This window comes from Apostichopus japonicus, chromosome 16 (assembly GCF_037975245.1).
Source record: "Apostichopus japonicus isolate 1M-3 chromosome 16, ASM3797524v1, whole genome shotgun sequence".
NCBI classification, from domain to species: Eukaryota; Metazoa; Echinodermata; class Holothuroidea; order Aspidochirotida; family Stichopodidae; genus Apostichopus; species Apostichopus japonicus.
The window spans coordinates 41,574,333-41,581,647 of record NC_092576.1 but is presented as its reverse complement, the minus strand read 5'-3'; the positions used below and the strand labels follow the sequence as shown (position 1 = coordinate 41,581,647).

Below are 7,315 nucleotides of genomic sequence, written 5' to 3'. Positions count from 1 at the left end.
CATGGGAATGAACAATCCGGCAACTGCCAAAGAAGTGCTTAAAGGGGATATGCCTACTTACATTTTGGCATATAAACCATTTTGGTCATAATATTGTCACGACACTTCCCTGTCTAGTGTGGCAATTGTTGAAGCTGGGGTTGGCAAAAGAGAGACTCGACAACAACAACAAAAAAAGCAATGGAGAAGATATTCAAGTGCCCGTGGAACAGTGGTACCGTTTATTCAAGACTTCTTTTGCACGCAATGGTCATAAAGTATTGCATTACGCAGAACGTTACAGTTAACGCAATTCCCCAACACTGGGCCAAACGCAGCGTAAATGGCCGACTAAATGGCCGTAATGCGCATCAGTTAACCTAGCTTCCTTTATGTAAGCTGAACTAGGACAACTGCACTAATGTTGCTTCTTAGGACTAACTGAAATAAAACCATTCACAGCAAAGCACTGATCTTTACATACGTGCATACAGTTTTACGCAGTTCAGAGCGCTACTGAGTAACGTAAATGTTGACAATCGGTCTATAACGTTACTCCTAAAAAACCGGGCGTAATCTCCCTCAGTACAATAGCGCAGTTGGCTAACAATTCATACGACTCACAAATATATTAAATAATATTTTGAGCACTAACAAGTCTACGAACAGTTACGACACGATGCCGTGGTATTAGAAATATACCAACTTCTTGTACGATATTTTGACAAAGAGCGCCACGCTGCACGTTAACATCAGCTCCTTCAGTATTGGCCTGAATGGCCGATGGCCTATGTTTACGCGTTCGAGAATGTACTACTTCAAAGAACACCGCCTCTGAGTTCCGGTCACCACTATTCCGGAGACCGGAAAGCCCCACTAATCGAATAAAGGCCAGGTGCACGATTGCTAACGTCATAGTTAGCAACTTAGAAGGATAACTGAGATCTCCCAGCAAAGAATTACAACATTACTTTATGCTTAAAACAGTAAATACATGGTACAAAAAAACTCTGTAAAGTTAAACTACTACGTAAATTTCGGTTACAGTATGAAATGATGTTACATTGCTAAAAGAAACAAGTTGAATGCATTCTGATTCTGAAAATGTATATACATATTATGAAAATGTATATTTCTCATTAGTACGTACGCATTATTGTAATTACTCACACAGCCAACTCATTGGAAAGTATACTTAAACCATCAAGTAATATCATCAAAAGTAAATCGATTTTGTTACTGATATCAATTATGGGAAATCAGTGATTCCCTACTATTTTTCTTTCTTTCTTTGCTGATAATTCAATGACTTTGATTATAATTAAAACCTAGATATTCTGTTTTTGAACACACTCAAATCTCCATTTGTCTCTTATAAATTCTATCAGAAAAGAATCTTGAAAAGTACACTCTTGAAGTCTTGGTGTGTGCAGAACTGTCTATATAACCTGTAATTTGACGGTATAGTGTAAATATAAACTTTGTTACCATAGAGAACAGTTTGCGACTTGAATCACGTAGATTGTTCTGCCCGGTTATTCCATTACAAGTTAAGGTTAAGCCATGCAGACTAATATGTGTATACCATTCCACTGTGTACAATAAACATAACATACATAAATAAGGTATTCTAAAACCAGAGAAACAGTAACAATACATCACATACATCTCTATTAGAATATTTCAAAGTTTTGTGTTTCTTCTTAATTTTCAAGAGCAATCACACTTTGCTTCATTACTTTTAACAAACGACGAGCAATACAAAAAATAAGTCCCTATTTGGGGTCTCTAAAGAATTACAAAATGCAACATTATTATAATAATTTTAAAGCCCCTTAAGGTAAAATGATTGTGCATGTACTATATAACTGAAGTTAGCAGTGTTGTCTGCAAAACAAAGACACTGTATCGATGGCTAAATATACCTTAACATCATCATTCATTAAACGACAAGACACGTTTGTTTCTTAACAGTTTAAAATACTCAAATAGGGACTTATTTGATTCTCGAAAACGTAAAACAACAACGAAAACATAGAAAGACTTGATTTTGATAAATGCATCATTGTGAATCTAAAAAAGGATTAAAGCTTCAGATAATTAACGAAATCAAATCAAGCGACGATGGTTTACAAATTTGTTTTCTGTATTATTATGTATTATTTGTTAGTATTGAAGTCCTGTACAAGAAAATTGAAAGTTCAGAAACATAACAGAAGTTTCAAATACATGCTTACTGACACATGTAATTCATTTTTATGGTAACGTTGCGAATATGAATTGAATGAGACAAATTTCGTGAAAAGAGTGTAATGGCTAACTAAGATTGTAGCCATCATGCAGGACATAGAAGCAGAACAAAGCTTGCGGCGGGGGGGGGGGGGGGCGTTCACAGATTGGCAGTTAACAGTTTGTTATACTTACCTATCATTACACAAGGACCAAGACAAGTCTTTGTACTTATTGCAGGAAGATACTATTCTGATAGCGTAGATTAAAACTTATCAGGGAGCCAACTACCGACAACATGATTAAAACTGAAGACTAATGCAAACACCTATTTTGTATGATTGGCATAACATTTTTGTTATTTAGTTTTAGGAGAATCTGAGGAACATGTTGATGCTATTAAATAAGGAAAATCCTAAGAAGGTGCAGTTCTTAGCTATGGCTTTGACTATTCAAGTATGATTTCAAATAATAATATGGAAGTTTGCGAACTGTTCAACCTTCTACGTTCATGTGATTAACACCAAATAACTGCAGTTTTTTTTTTACAACGGAACGCTATGCATTACTTACTCATTAAATCTCATTAAATTACTTATTAAATCTTCACGTTTCTTAAACACAATCATAACGGAATGTTTCTTAAGTTGAATTTTAATCTTAGATTGTGGAATACGAAGGTCCATGATATTGCAAGAGCACTTATATAACATTTCTCTTTTATAAAATATGGAGTTGATGTTGATGTCCTAATAATCAATCACCGAAAACAAGAAACATAAATGCAAATCGTCTTACATGTTCCTATGGGTATGTGAACTATCGGTGATTAGTGATACTTATATACACACGCAACGGCAGAGTTTGACTCGGGAAGCTTTGAGTATTTAGAAACTGTAGATATAGGTTCCTTAAGGTGTTTGAAACCGTCGCAAATAAACGAAATAGTTACTCATTGCAATTGTTTATAAAGTACATAGTTACATTATGTCATGCCACGCAGGAAGGCAAGAAAGATCGTTAATCGAGCCAAGTTGCGATCCCTAACTTTTTTTTTTAATTTAGTGCAACATCTGATCCGAGAGCATAACATATGGTAAGAATACATTTCGTGGATTATTTTCAGCTATATCATTTAATACCCTATTTCTTTACTGTTTGTTTAGATATTATAGTACATTAATATATATATATATAATAATATATAATATATAATATTTTCATTGATAGGATGAAACAGAATGTATATGATTGAATAAAACATGAAATAAGCAAGGCCGTTTGCAGTTGTTTTTGGCATTTTCCTGTCAACATCCTTGGTATAGTTTCGGAAAATCACTTCCCTTCCGATGTCGTACGGTTCTTGTTCATTTGGTCTCTCTGTAGATAATGTCAGATATTTGTCATCATAAATATTTTGCATCGCTCAGCAATTACTCACTGAGTTTTTATATCTTATACGTTATTGGGACCTCTCATTCACATTTAATTTCATCCATGGTTAATTATTTGCTTTGATTAAATGTAAACGCAAAAAATACTTCATTAAAGAAGTAAATCGGAAGCACTTGAAACCTACCTCAGCATTTCTTAGCATTATTATTATCTAAAAGAAGATAGAATAGACACCTTACAACTTACCGTATGGAAATATATTAGCCTTTTAAGATTTCTTAGAATACTTGTTAGATAGTATTTACATGGAGATGTGCCTAAATACAAGTGATTTTTAATATAGCCTAGTGTATATCAAAACAGAATTTGAATTATATTCACTGTATGGAATGAGAGACTAAATTATGTTCTCTGCTACAGTCGTTGTGAATGTATATCAAAATTCCATTAAACATCTACTACTCTTCTTTGGTCGTGGTTATTATTAGTTTTTCCCTCAAATGTAAACTGCATGTTTGCAGTTCTTTTAACTTTCAGTTCATGCTCTAATCATTTGATTAAATTTAAAACGCAAAATACTACTTCATTAGAGAAGAAAGCACAAATTACTTGAAGCCTACCGCATATTTGTCTCGGTATCTGTTCACCTGAAACAAGATAGAATAGACATTTTACAAATTACCGGATAGAAAGCTAATAATAGTGAAAGCTTTCTTAGTTACTTTTGAGATAATATTTAGATAGAGATGTGCTGAATTACATTTGATTGTTCATATAGCATAGTGTATATCGATGCAGGGATTGACTTATATTCACTGTAAGGATGATAGACTAAATTATGTTGCCAGATATAATCATATGATTTTCACATCAAAGCTCAGATAAATATGGTAATGTCGTTGTTAATTTGAATGTTTCTCGCCTCTTAATTTTAACCCTCTGCGTAGAGCCTCCATATTACAAATTTATATTCACTTTCTGCTACCGTCGTTGTGAATATACATCGCAATTCCATTGAACATCTACTAGCATTTGTGAACCGTAGTTATTAAAGTGTCTTCCTTTATATGTTTAGTACATGTTTTCGATTATTTGTACTTGAAGTTATGCTCTAATAGTTGTCCTTGCAAATGTTTGCTTGCAAATACATTTCAATTTAAAAGTAGTAAACGCTATACAATTATGTTATCCTGAAAAAAAATAAACGTGATTTGAAACTTTAATAATACGATGTTTAGGTTAAATTTTGCTGCAAAACACAAGGAAATAGGGGTTAAGAAGGTGATTTGAGTCAGTAAGCGAAGGTTACAAGAATAACTGATAATCCAGGCTGGAACTATGATTGATTCCTATCAGTCATGTTGTTGCATATGAGCCAATCACAGAACCATTGTATATGATGAGAGTATTGTGTATGACCAACTCCTTGATCTAACGGCACTCATCTTCAAGTTGATGTTGTAAAATAATAATTGTAATATTGGTACATATTTATCTGGTTTCAAAGACAAGTAAACTCTTTCATCCACACAACATTCTAAATATTTATACCGTAATATATATCATCAGTTCTGTGACTAAGGTAGTGAAGGTATAGTTTCATATTACTAGCACATGGTTATTTAACCATTAGTAGGTACGTTATTCAGACATGCACTGGTGTATTCTTCAGTAAAAGTTCTGCTACACTTCCGTTTGGATTCGAGCCGTTAGCTTTAAGAGATTTGTATGAAATGGTAACACTATACTGTGATATACTTGTAATACTTACTTGTACGTAGTACTCAAAAACGGTCAAATGGACATCATTGTGCTGATGTAAAGAGAAAAGACAGCCGTTTTGATCACTTACAAATTAAGTACTTTAAAATGTGTGCATTTGACGAACTATACATTCTATTATAATATTCTAAGTGATTTCAGGTCAAGGCCTAGTAAGAAAAATTAGTAGCGGCCTACTGTTCGTTCGTTATTATTGATAAATGCCATCATTAAAGCAACGTGTTAGTCAATTCTTAAAGCATACATATGTTATCTTTACACTTGTATGAAAGATGGATTGTACTCAAAGAATTAGAGATGAGCCGTTTGTGCATGATCATGCCCATGGGCAATGTTGAGGGACGTACATGTCTTGACTCATTTTGCGTATAGAAATTTCCCAGTACAAAACCGTATATACTTAATAAGACCAGCTGGACATGAGGAACACTGAAATTATAGTTCAATTAACCTGCATTGTAAAAATATGCTCCTTCATAGTCTAAATATATCCATCTGGTACAACCTTTATCCCACTATGCTTTGTTATTTTCAACAAAGCTGAGATAATGCATCTGTTTAAAGAAAAAATGTCCATCCTTACAAAAAGTATTAAGCTTATTGTTATTTCACTTACATTTTTGTCATCATAAGTCATTATTATAACCATAAATCTTACTAAATATCTGCCACTGGTCTAAAATATAAATATTAAGTCTCTCACTCTTCTTAGAAAGAGGTGTTCTTGTTTTCTACCTAACATCTTAAAACCACCAACTACAGACAAACGAAACCAAAGAGCAAAAAGTATGGTTTTTGTTCCAGGACACGAAAAATTAGGACATTGGTAGAGTCAATTATTTTAGAATGCAGAACATTGTTTAATCTTCATGGGCAATAATTTTCTAATCCATCGGTACTCTGTGTTTAAACCGAATACAATATATTACGTGATTTCTACGAATAATTCCGAATAACAACTCATTAAAGATTTAAAAAAATCAAACAAAAGTATTAGACTAGGGCTTGTTCCGTTTTAATATAAAGTATAATTTCTCAGTTAAAGATGTTCAATGTGATAGAGTATTAATTAATATAGTTTAAATTTCTCCAATAGTTGTAATTTATTGTAATCGAGTTATTTGATTCTATATCAAACCGACTAAAAAATATCCGTAATGTTTACCTTGTTATACGTTGTGCTAATATGCATTTGGTCATTCTATCATTCAGAAGCAGAATAAATGATAACATACTGTTACTTGTAAGAAACTTGCTATGATAAGTCTAGAAGAGGAATGATGTGACTTTATACTTCATTTATTAATCCTAGAAATTAAATGTACTTATTTCGGGTGATATTTGGTCTTTTTCATAAACAACGTGTTTAATGTTCTGTCTTGTGTTCTATGAAGCTGTTTAAGCAGATGTCATTCTAAACTGAGTTTGAGCCATATTTATTATTCGGGTTTATCGCATCGTGACGTATTAGAGAACAAAATTAACAACGGTTTCTTTCTGCAATAAATGATATAAGAAATGAAGTCATATCAAACAATTAGAATGAAGTCAAAGCAGTAAGTAATGACAATTTCATTTCCACAAGATGTAATTGATCAGTTCTGTTTCTTTTCGTGGCTCTGTGTCAGTATGTTCATTCTGACTAAAAAATACATTAAGGTTTCAACCATTGAAACATTTAGTTACACCAGTGACATTGTTCAGTTAAGAGCTGTTAGCACTTATATTATAATATGTTTTAAATTACAAAGTAAATTTAGCTAAAAAAGCAATGAATTTCTATAAGTGAAATAAACATGCCGTTCTTTTAACATTGAATATCAAAAGTTACCAATTGGTTCATCTTTTTTATTTCAATTTCTGACGGATTTTGGAACTTTCAATAGTTTACTTAATTTGAAGGGAACGTATACCAGTATTATTTGCATGT

General features: G+C 32.7%; 1 long non-coding RNA gene across 1 annotated transcript; it reads right to left on the bottom strand.

Annotated features, from left to right (window-relative positions):
- Position 1: 1 nt before the first annotated feature.
- Positions 2-7,152, bottom strand: LOC139982689 (uncharacterized). The gene is made up of 3 exons (XR_011798242.1): positions 5,375-7,152; positions 4,224-4,250; positions 2-3,588 (listed from the first exon to the last, which is right to left on the bottom strand). It is a non-coding gene; the product is annotated as an uncharacterized lncRNA (long non-coding RNA).
- Between the last annotated feature and the right edge of the window lie 163 nt (positions 7,153-7,315).